The 7,036-nt window shown below is 41.2% G+C and overlaps 1 pseudogene; it reads left to right on the forward strand.

The window, feature by feature from the left end:
- Positions 1-540: 540 nt before the first annotated feature.
- LOC119519927 lies at positions 541-1,975 on the forward strand (annotated as a pseudogene).
- The last annotated feature ends 5,061 nt before the right edge of the window (positions 1,976-7,036 follow it).

The raw sequence follows: 7,036 nt of genomic DNA on the forward strand, positions 1-7,036 counted from the left end.
TAATGGGAATTGTTATAAGGAAAATGTTTCTCAGGTGGAACACAGATATGAAGGAGAAGGAAATCTCTTTCTTGATTCTGAACTTTGGGAATCAGGACATCTAGACAAACTCTCTTGGCTTATGACATTAGGAGATAATGCTGCCTTACAAGAGGAACTTTGGCCTTCCTGTTTTCCTCTGGGCTCCAATGTGCAATCGAATTTTGCCTGCATCCGAGAAGATGAACTCAAATTTTTGAAATAGGTTTCCTAGATTCCTTATACTGTACTACTATTTTAATACCAAACAGTACCACATTTTTAGTACTGGACTATTATTTTTATTGCCTTCGTATATAAAAGTCTTTCAAACCTCAGTGGCATATTTCGACACCACAAAATTTCTGAATCTAGAGAGCTAGGAGAGTGTCTTTCCGATGCCCAGCACAGAGCTGCCTGCAGCTCTCACAGCTTCTCCCGGATTGGCGGATTGAGCCGGTTTTGCTGGCTGGAGCCCTCAACCTCCTGGTCAGGGAATGTGCATCAGGGAACCCAGAAGCCATGGATCCCGGGCAACAGCCTCCACCTCAGCCGGCCCCCCAGGGAGAAGAGCAGCCCCTTCTCCCTCCCCTACAGCATAGACCCACCCAGGGACAGGGCCCGCAATAGGGGCCTGGGCAGCCGGAGTCCCCTCCCACCAGAGGCCAGGTCGTCCAAGTGTGGGGGAACTCGAAGAGAGATCTGCATGTGCTTGTCAATGCAGTCATGAATCCCAGGACGGCCGATGTATGCCCCACACCTTGCCTATGAGGCTCTGGAAGCTGCAGGACCCCTTCTTGAAGCCATGGGAACCTAAATCCCATTCCCAACCGGCGGGTACCCACGCAGGCACTACCCAGCATGTTCGAGTTCATTCCTCTCCAGCTTCCCTACAGCTCGGAGCAGTTTCTTCTGGGACACTGACCCCCACCTTTGTAGTCTCTGGCCTAGCAGCTGCACCAATTGCTCATCTCCCAATTGCAGGCTGGGAGATGGCAAAGACATCTTAAATCACATTGATCAGACAAGACATGGAAGGACCCCAGGAAGGCCATGCTCTTTCAGGTGAAGGTGACTGCCCCCACCAGTCCTCCAGGGCAGCAGAATTTGATGAACACCGCCTCCCGTCCTCTTCCTGATGGATGGGAACAAGCCATGATTCAGGATGGAGAAATTTACTATATAAACCATAAAAACAAGACCACCTCTTGGCTAGACCCAAAGCTTGACCCTTATATGGTCATGAACCAGACAGTCAGGGTGCTCCGGTGAAACAGCCAGCACCCCTGGTTCCCCGGGGCCCCAGGGAGGAGTCATGGGTGCAGAAACTCCAATCAGCAGCAGCAGATGAGGCTTCAGCAACTGCAGATGGAGAAAGAGAGACTGTGACAGAAGCAGGAAGATCTGCTTCAGCAGGCAATAAGGAATATCAATCCCAGCAGAGCAAATTCTCCAAAATGTCAGGAATTAGCTCATGATAGCCAGTTACCGACACTGGAGCAGGATGAAGGGACTCAAAACCCAGTATCTTCTCTGGAGGTGTCTCAGGGACTGAGAGCAATGACAACTAATAGCTCAGACCTCTTTCTTAACAGTGGCACCTAGAACCCTTGAGATGAGAATACAGACAGTGGATGAAGCCTGAGCAGCTACAGTGTCTCTCAAAGTTCAGATGTCTTCCTGAATGGTGTTGATGGATATAGGAGATACTATCAACCAAAACACCCTACCCTCATAGCAGAGCCATTTACCAGACTACCTTGAAGTCATTCCTGGGACAAATGTGGATCTTGGAATCCTGGAAGGAGATAGAATGAAAATAGTAGAAGAGTTGATGCCAAGTCTGCAGGAAGCTTTGAGTTCTGACATCCTTAATGACATGGAATCTGTTTTGGCTGCCACCATGCTAGATAAAGAAAGCCTTCCTACCTGGTTACAGAGCCCTCAGATAGACTGAATTCTAAAGCTGTGAAGGATCTAAGGAGATAAGAAACACACACACACACACACACACACACACATGAAATTTCCAAATAAGTCAGTTGCAATCTTCTTGCTAATACAGAAAATGATGAGCCAACACCCAGCAAGATTCTTTCATCCAGTCTTTTGTTCTTCCTTGTCCATTGCTGCTGCTAATATATTGCTGACCTCTTTCACAGTTAACTCTAAAGAATTTTTTTTTTAAATACAACATTTTTTGTTTCTTTTGCCATCATAACTACCATTTGTTTTGGGAGCCAGGGAAAGTGAGCCTGTTTGCATGATAAATACCACTCCTTTTGCCCAGTTAGATATTCACCAGTCATTTTAACTAAATACTCAGAATTGGAAGTCAAATGCTTCATGTCACAGCTTTTAGTTAGCTGAAGCAATTGTTTCTCCAGCTGCCCTTCGCCAGTGGGAAAACATGACTTGCTAGTCTGAGAAGCCAAAAGTGTTGCATCTGATATTAAGTAATTAATGCTGATTTGAAGAGATAGTTGAAACTAAGACTGAAGACTGTTTTATTTTCAGTGTCCCCCCCACCCTGCCCAGTGCTATCATTAGTCACGTAGTGACCTTGATTTTATTTTAGTTTATAAGCATGAGACAATTTCTATAGAAATACATTAATTATTGCCACATACTCTATGCATTTTAGATTTTCTTTTTTGGGATTGCTGGGATTTTGTTAAACCTAGGCAAACTATTAGTGAATCTCTTTAAAGTTGTAGCTTGGGAAGGTTACTACAGTTCTTTTGGTGAAATCTACATTTCTGAGTTTTTAACTGTCTTATTTAAATCTTGATTATTTGCTCTCTCTATCCACACACACTTAAAATTTTTATGATAGTGTGGGGACCAAGGGCCCAGGCCCCTCCCCTCCAGAGTGAAAGTGAGTTATTTCCTATAACCACCTACTTGACTGGGACACAGGTTAAAGGTCATCAGACCTTGGGGGGTGGGGTGGCATGGGTGGGGAGAATGTACAAATGGCATCATAGACAAAGCATTAAAACTCTCCTCCCCTGATCACTACTGATAATAAATCTCCACACCCCTATGTCACAAGACCCTGCCAAAACTCTGCTCCCACCCCCTAAGGAATGTCTTTGTCCTAACCTGCATAAACCACCCCCTGGTACTCCCTGCTCTTCACAGAGTGCTAACTTCCAACCTTGGTAGTCAGCCACCTCCATGGAACCATCTCTCTTGTCTCTAAGTCCCATGAAACTCCGTCGAACTCCATGTCTGGTGTGTTCTTCAGTCTTGGGGCTGAGCTGGGTTGGAAAAATTGATAGTGTGATAGCAAAATATATCTTTTTTTAGGTTTCCTTACCCTTAAATTTATTTTAAAATGATAGCTTTGAATGTATGCATTTAGAATACATGACTAGTAGTTTATATTTCACAACTTAAATCTGGTTGGGGTAGTCTACAAGTGTGTGAGGTAGTATAGTGTCTAAAAAAGGCTATTACAGGGAAGTGAAATGAAACAAAATGAAGTTTCAGTGGCTGAGAGATCTCAAATGGAGTAGAGCGATCACTCTGCAGGGCATTCTTATGTGCTATATAGATATCATATTTTAGGTTTTAGTGTATTGGAATAGGTAGAAGGAAATACCTGAAACTGTTGAACTGAAACCCAGAAGCCTTGATTCTTGAAGACAATTGTATAACTATGTAACTTACATGATGTGACAGTGTGATTGTGAAAACCTTGTGGCTCACACTCCCTTTATCCAGTCTATGGACAGATGAGTAGAAAAATGGGGACAAAAACTAAATGAAAAATAGGGTGGGATGTGGGGGGATGGGATGATTTGAGCATTCTTTTTTACATTTAATTTTTATTCTTATTTTCATTCTTTTGGATGAAAAGGTTCAAAAATTGATTGTGGTCATGAATGCACAACTATACGATGGTACTGTGAACAGTTGATTGTACACCATGGATGACTGTATGGTATGTGAATATATCTCAATAAAACTGAATTTTTAAGAGGCTATTACTATGGATAATATCTAAAGGAGTACCTTATATCCTATGGGCACACAATAAATGTTATCTGATGAATTGGAAAGGAGCAAACCAAAAAAAAAAAAAAAAGAAATGCAGAAAGGCTTTATTTTCCCTTTGATCCTCCTTTGGAATAATTTTAAGTCTTGTTGGGAAATCATTGAGTAGGTGCATGATATGCATGAAATAAGCAAGCTTTATTTAGTAGTTCATTTTCATTTAGCTTTGGAAGTTTATCTTTGAAGTAAATTCAGCTTTGAAAATAAATTCTACTGCTTTATTTCTCATCTGTAGTGAACATATTAAGGACTAGATTGAAAATTTGCCTACAAGGTTTTTCTTTCTTACAAGACTTGCTCCTACTTCTATATGCTGAAAGTTGACCCTTGACAGTGTATAGAATATTGTAAGGGCATGAGTTAGCTGGCAAAGGGATCAGATTAATAATTATATATGGTAGCTGAAGCTAACTCACATCCTCGTGCCTAATGTAAAAGTGTCTAACTGCTTCTTTGTTGTATTGCATAGCATTGAGATAAGACTGAGTATTCTTGAGTTGCTTTTACAATAAACCAATTGTGTGAGAGAGACAAATCCAAGTGTAATCACCATCAAAAACATTTTGCTTTAGGGAGAGGGAATATATATTCCATGTTCATATATCTTACAAAAACAATCATTAGACCACAAATTATCTGGAGATGGTCTGTATATGGTGAGGATGTAAGCTATAGGGACATAGTCAATATTGTTCACTACTGCTGAGTATTGGATAGACAAGTGATGAAGCTTTGAACTTCATCTTCACTTCTACTTCTGTTGCTGGTTTTGAATTACCTCTATACTCCAGTAACTGCCAGGGCAATTTATCTTGAACTTTATAAATGCAAGTTCATTCTTGGTACTTCCAAGTCTCAAGTTGAAAATATGCCCCCTTAGTTCCCTGATCGTTGTCAATACCAGTTGAAGATTCACCCCATACAGTTCCCCTGCTGCACACTTTCATTTGACTAGGCAATCACCCACTGTGGCCATCTCATTTAACAGCTCTTAGTTTTAGGATTTATTTGAGATGAATGTAAAAACCAAGGGGTGTGAACCCTTGTAGTAGGTTGAATTATGTATCTCAGAAAAAAACTAGTGTTCTCAATATTAATCCCTTCCCATGGGTGTGAACCACAGGACCTTTAGAAGATGTTATTTTTAGTTAAGGTGTGGCCCCACTAAATAAGGTTGGGTCTTAATCCTATTAAGAGAGGCTTTATGAAAAGAAAGGCATGTGCAGGATAAGTGAGATGGAAGTCAGTGGAACACAGAAGAGAAAGGAGAAAACACTGCCATGTGACAGAAAAACCAAGGGCTCAAGGATTGCCAGCAGCCAGCCCCAGAATGCTATGGTCTTCAGGGAGAAATCATCACCTTGTTGACATCTATGTTTTGGATTTCCCCCAGTCCACAAACTATGAGCCTATAAAATTTGCATTGTTTAAGCTGAAGCATTTTTGTGTTATTAGTGACCACAGCTGGAAAATAAAACAACCTCCTATCTTCTCTGAGGTCTCACTCAAATGGTTGAGTTTCTGTAAGGCGCTCAGTTGTTCTCCAAACCCAGGTCTTTGAACTTCCAATGTCTTGCTCAGGGTTCCCATGTCTCTCAGATAAGTCTTCCCTGATACTCTGTCTTACTCAGACCAATATTTGCAGGGGGTATTATTATGACAAATCAGTTACACTTTGATTATTTCAGCTCAAACCTAGTATGAGCTCTCAAACCACATTGCAATTGTAAGAGTTGAAGAAACATTCTTGCTTCTAATTTGCAATAGTTCTGCTATTACCTGCTCCTGTGTCACCTTGCTTATATCCACCCTTCCTCTTATTCTGAGGAGATTCCTGATCACTCTACAGGTAATAGGAGAAATACTGATATTAAAGCTACAATACAATTTGCATGCTGAAAAATGTAATTGCAGGCTTTAGGGACTACCAGCATTTTCTTTGGGAGTGTTGAAGCAGAGAAGGTACCTGTTAACTAGAAGGGTTGTTTGTGAATGTGGATGAAGGATATTGAAAGGGAAAGAATTCAATGGTTCTTAGCCATCTGATAAAATGCATAAAAATAAGTCATATTTATTTTCCCCCACTAAACACTTATATATTCTACTGTATTTACTGAATAGCAGAGTTTGCCAACTGTAGAATGGTGAATTAAAGAATGCACATCATATACATAAAGATAAAATTTCAAGTGATAAAAAATGTCAAGATTGTATGGCTTAGCCTCAAATAGACCAAGTCAACTTAACTTCTGGAGAATTTCCATCCCAAGAGATTTCAGACAGAAATCCATTCAATACCAAGAGTATGGGTTCCTCTGTTGATTTTCAGGGATGACTGAAACTTTCCAACTGTGAGAAACTCGTAAAACAATTTCTGTGGGATCACTACATTTCCTGAAGAATATAAAATATTATTTAAGAAGAGACAGATATAGTGACTTTGCTGCCAGCAGCTCAGGAGGCCCAGAGCTATAAATTTGCAACAAGAGAATTGTAATCCACAGGCAGCTTTGGAGCTTCATATTTTGGCTTTTTTGAAACAATTATCACCTGAAGCAAGTGGCTTTATTCTTCTTGCTTGTCTTCTTGTTTATTTATTTTTTACTGTGGAAGGGATATTCCAAACACAACTAGCCACATTTCCCTGTGACCCAGAAATAAACCCTGTGCTTGGGACGAGATATGTTAACCTGGCTTCTAGAATGGGAATGGCAAATGTGAGCTGGTTCCCTTCCTGGGGGTGCCTGGAGATAAAATATATCCCCCTTGAAGAGAGAGACCTGCTGGCTTATTCCTTCCCCTTTTGCTCAGAGCATATGTGAACACTCACTGGAGACTTCTTGCCTGTGTATGTGCATTTTATGGCATCTGGCCCACTCCCCTAAAGCTATACTGTTCCCAGCAGGGTGAACGTGAGGTTCCTTACCTACAGTGCATAGGAGAGAGGTATGCATGT

This window comes from Choloepus didactylus, chromosome 24 (assembly GCF_015220235.1).
Source record: "Choloepus didactylus isolate mChoDid1 chromosome 24, mChoDid1.pri, whole genome shotgun sequence".
Classification (NCBI taxonomy): Eukaryota; Metazoa; Chordata; class Mammalia; order Pilosa; family Megalonychidae; genus Choloepus; species Choloepus didactylus.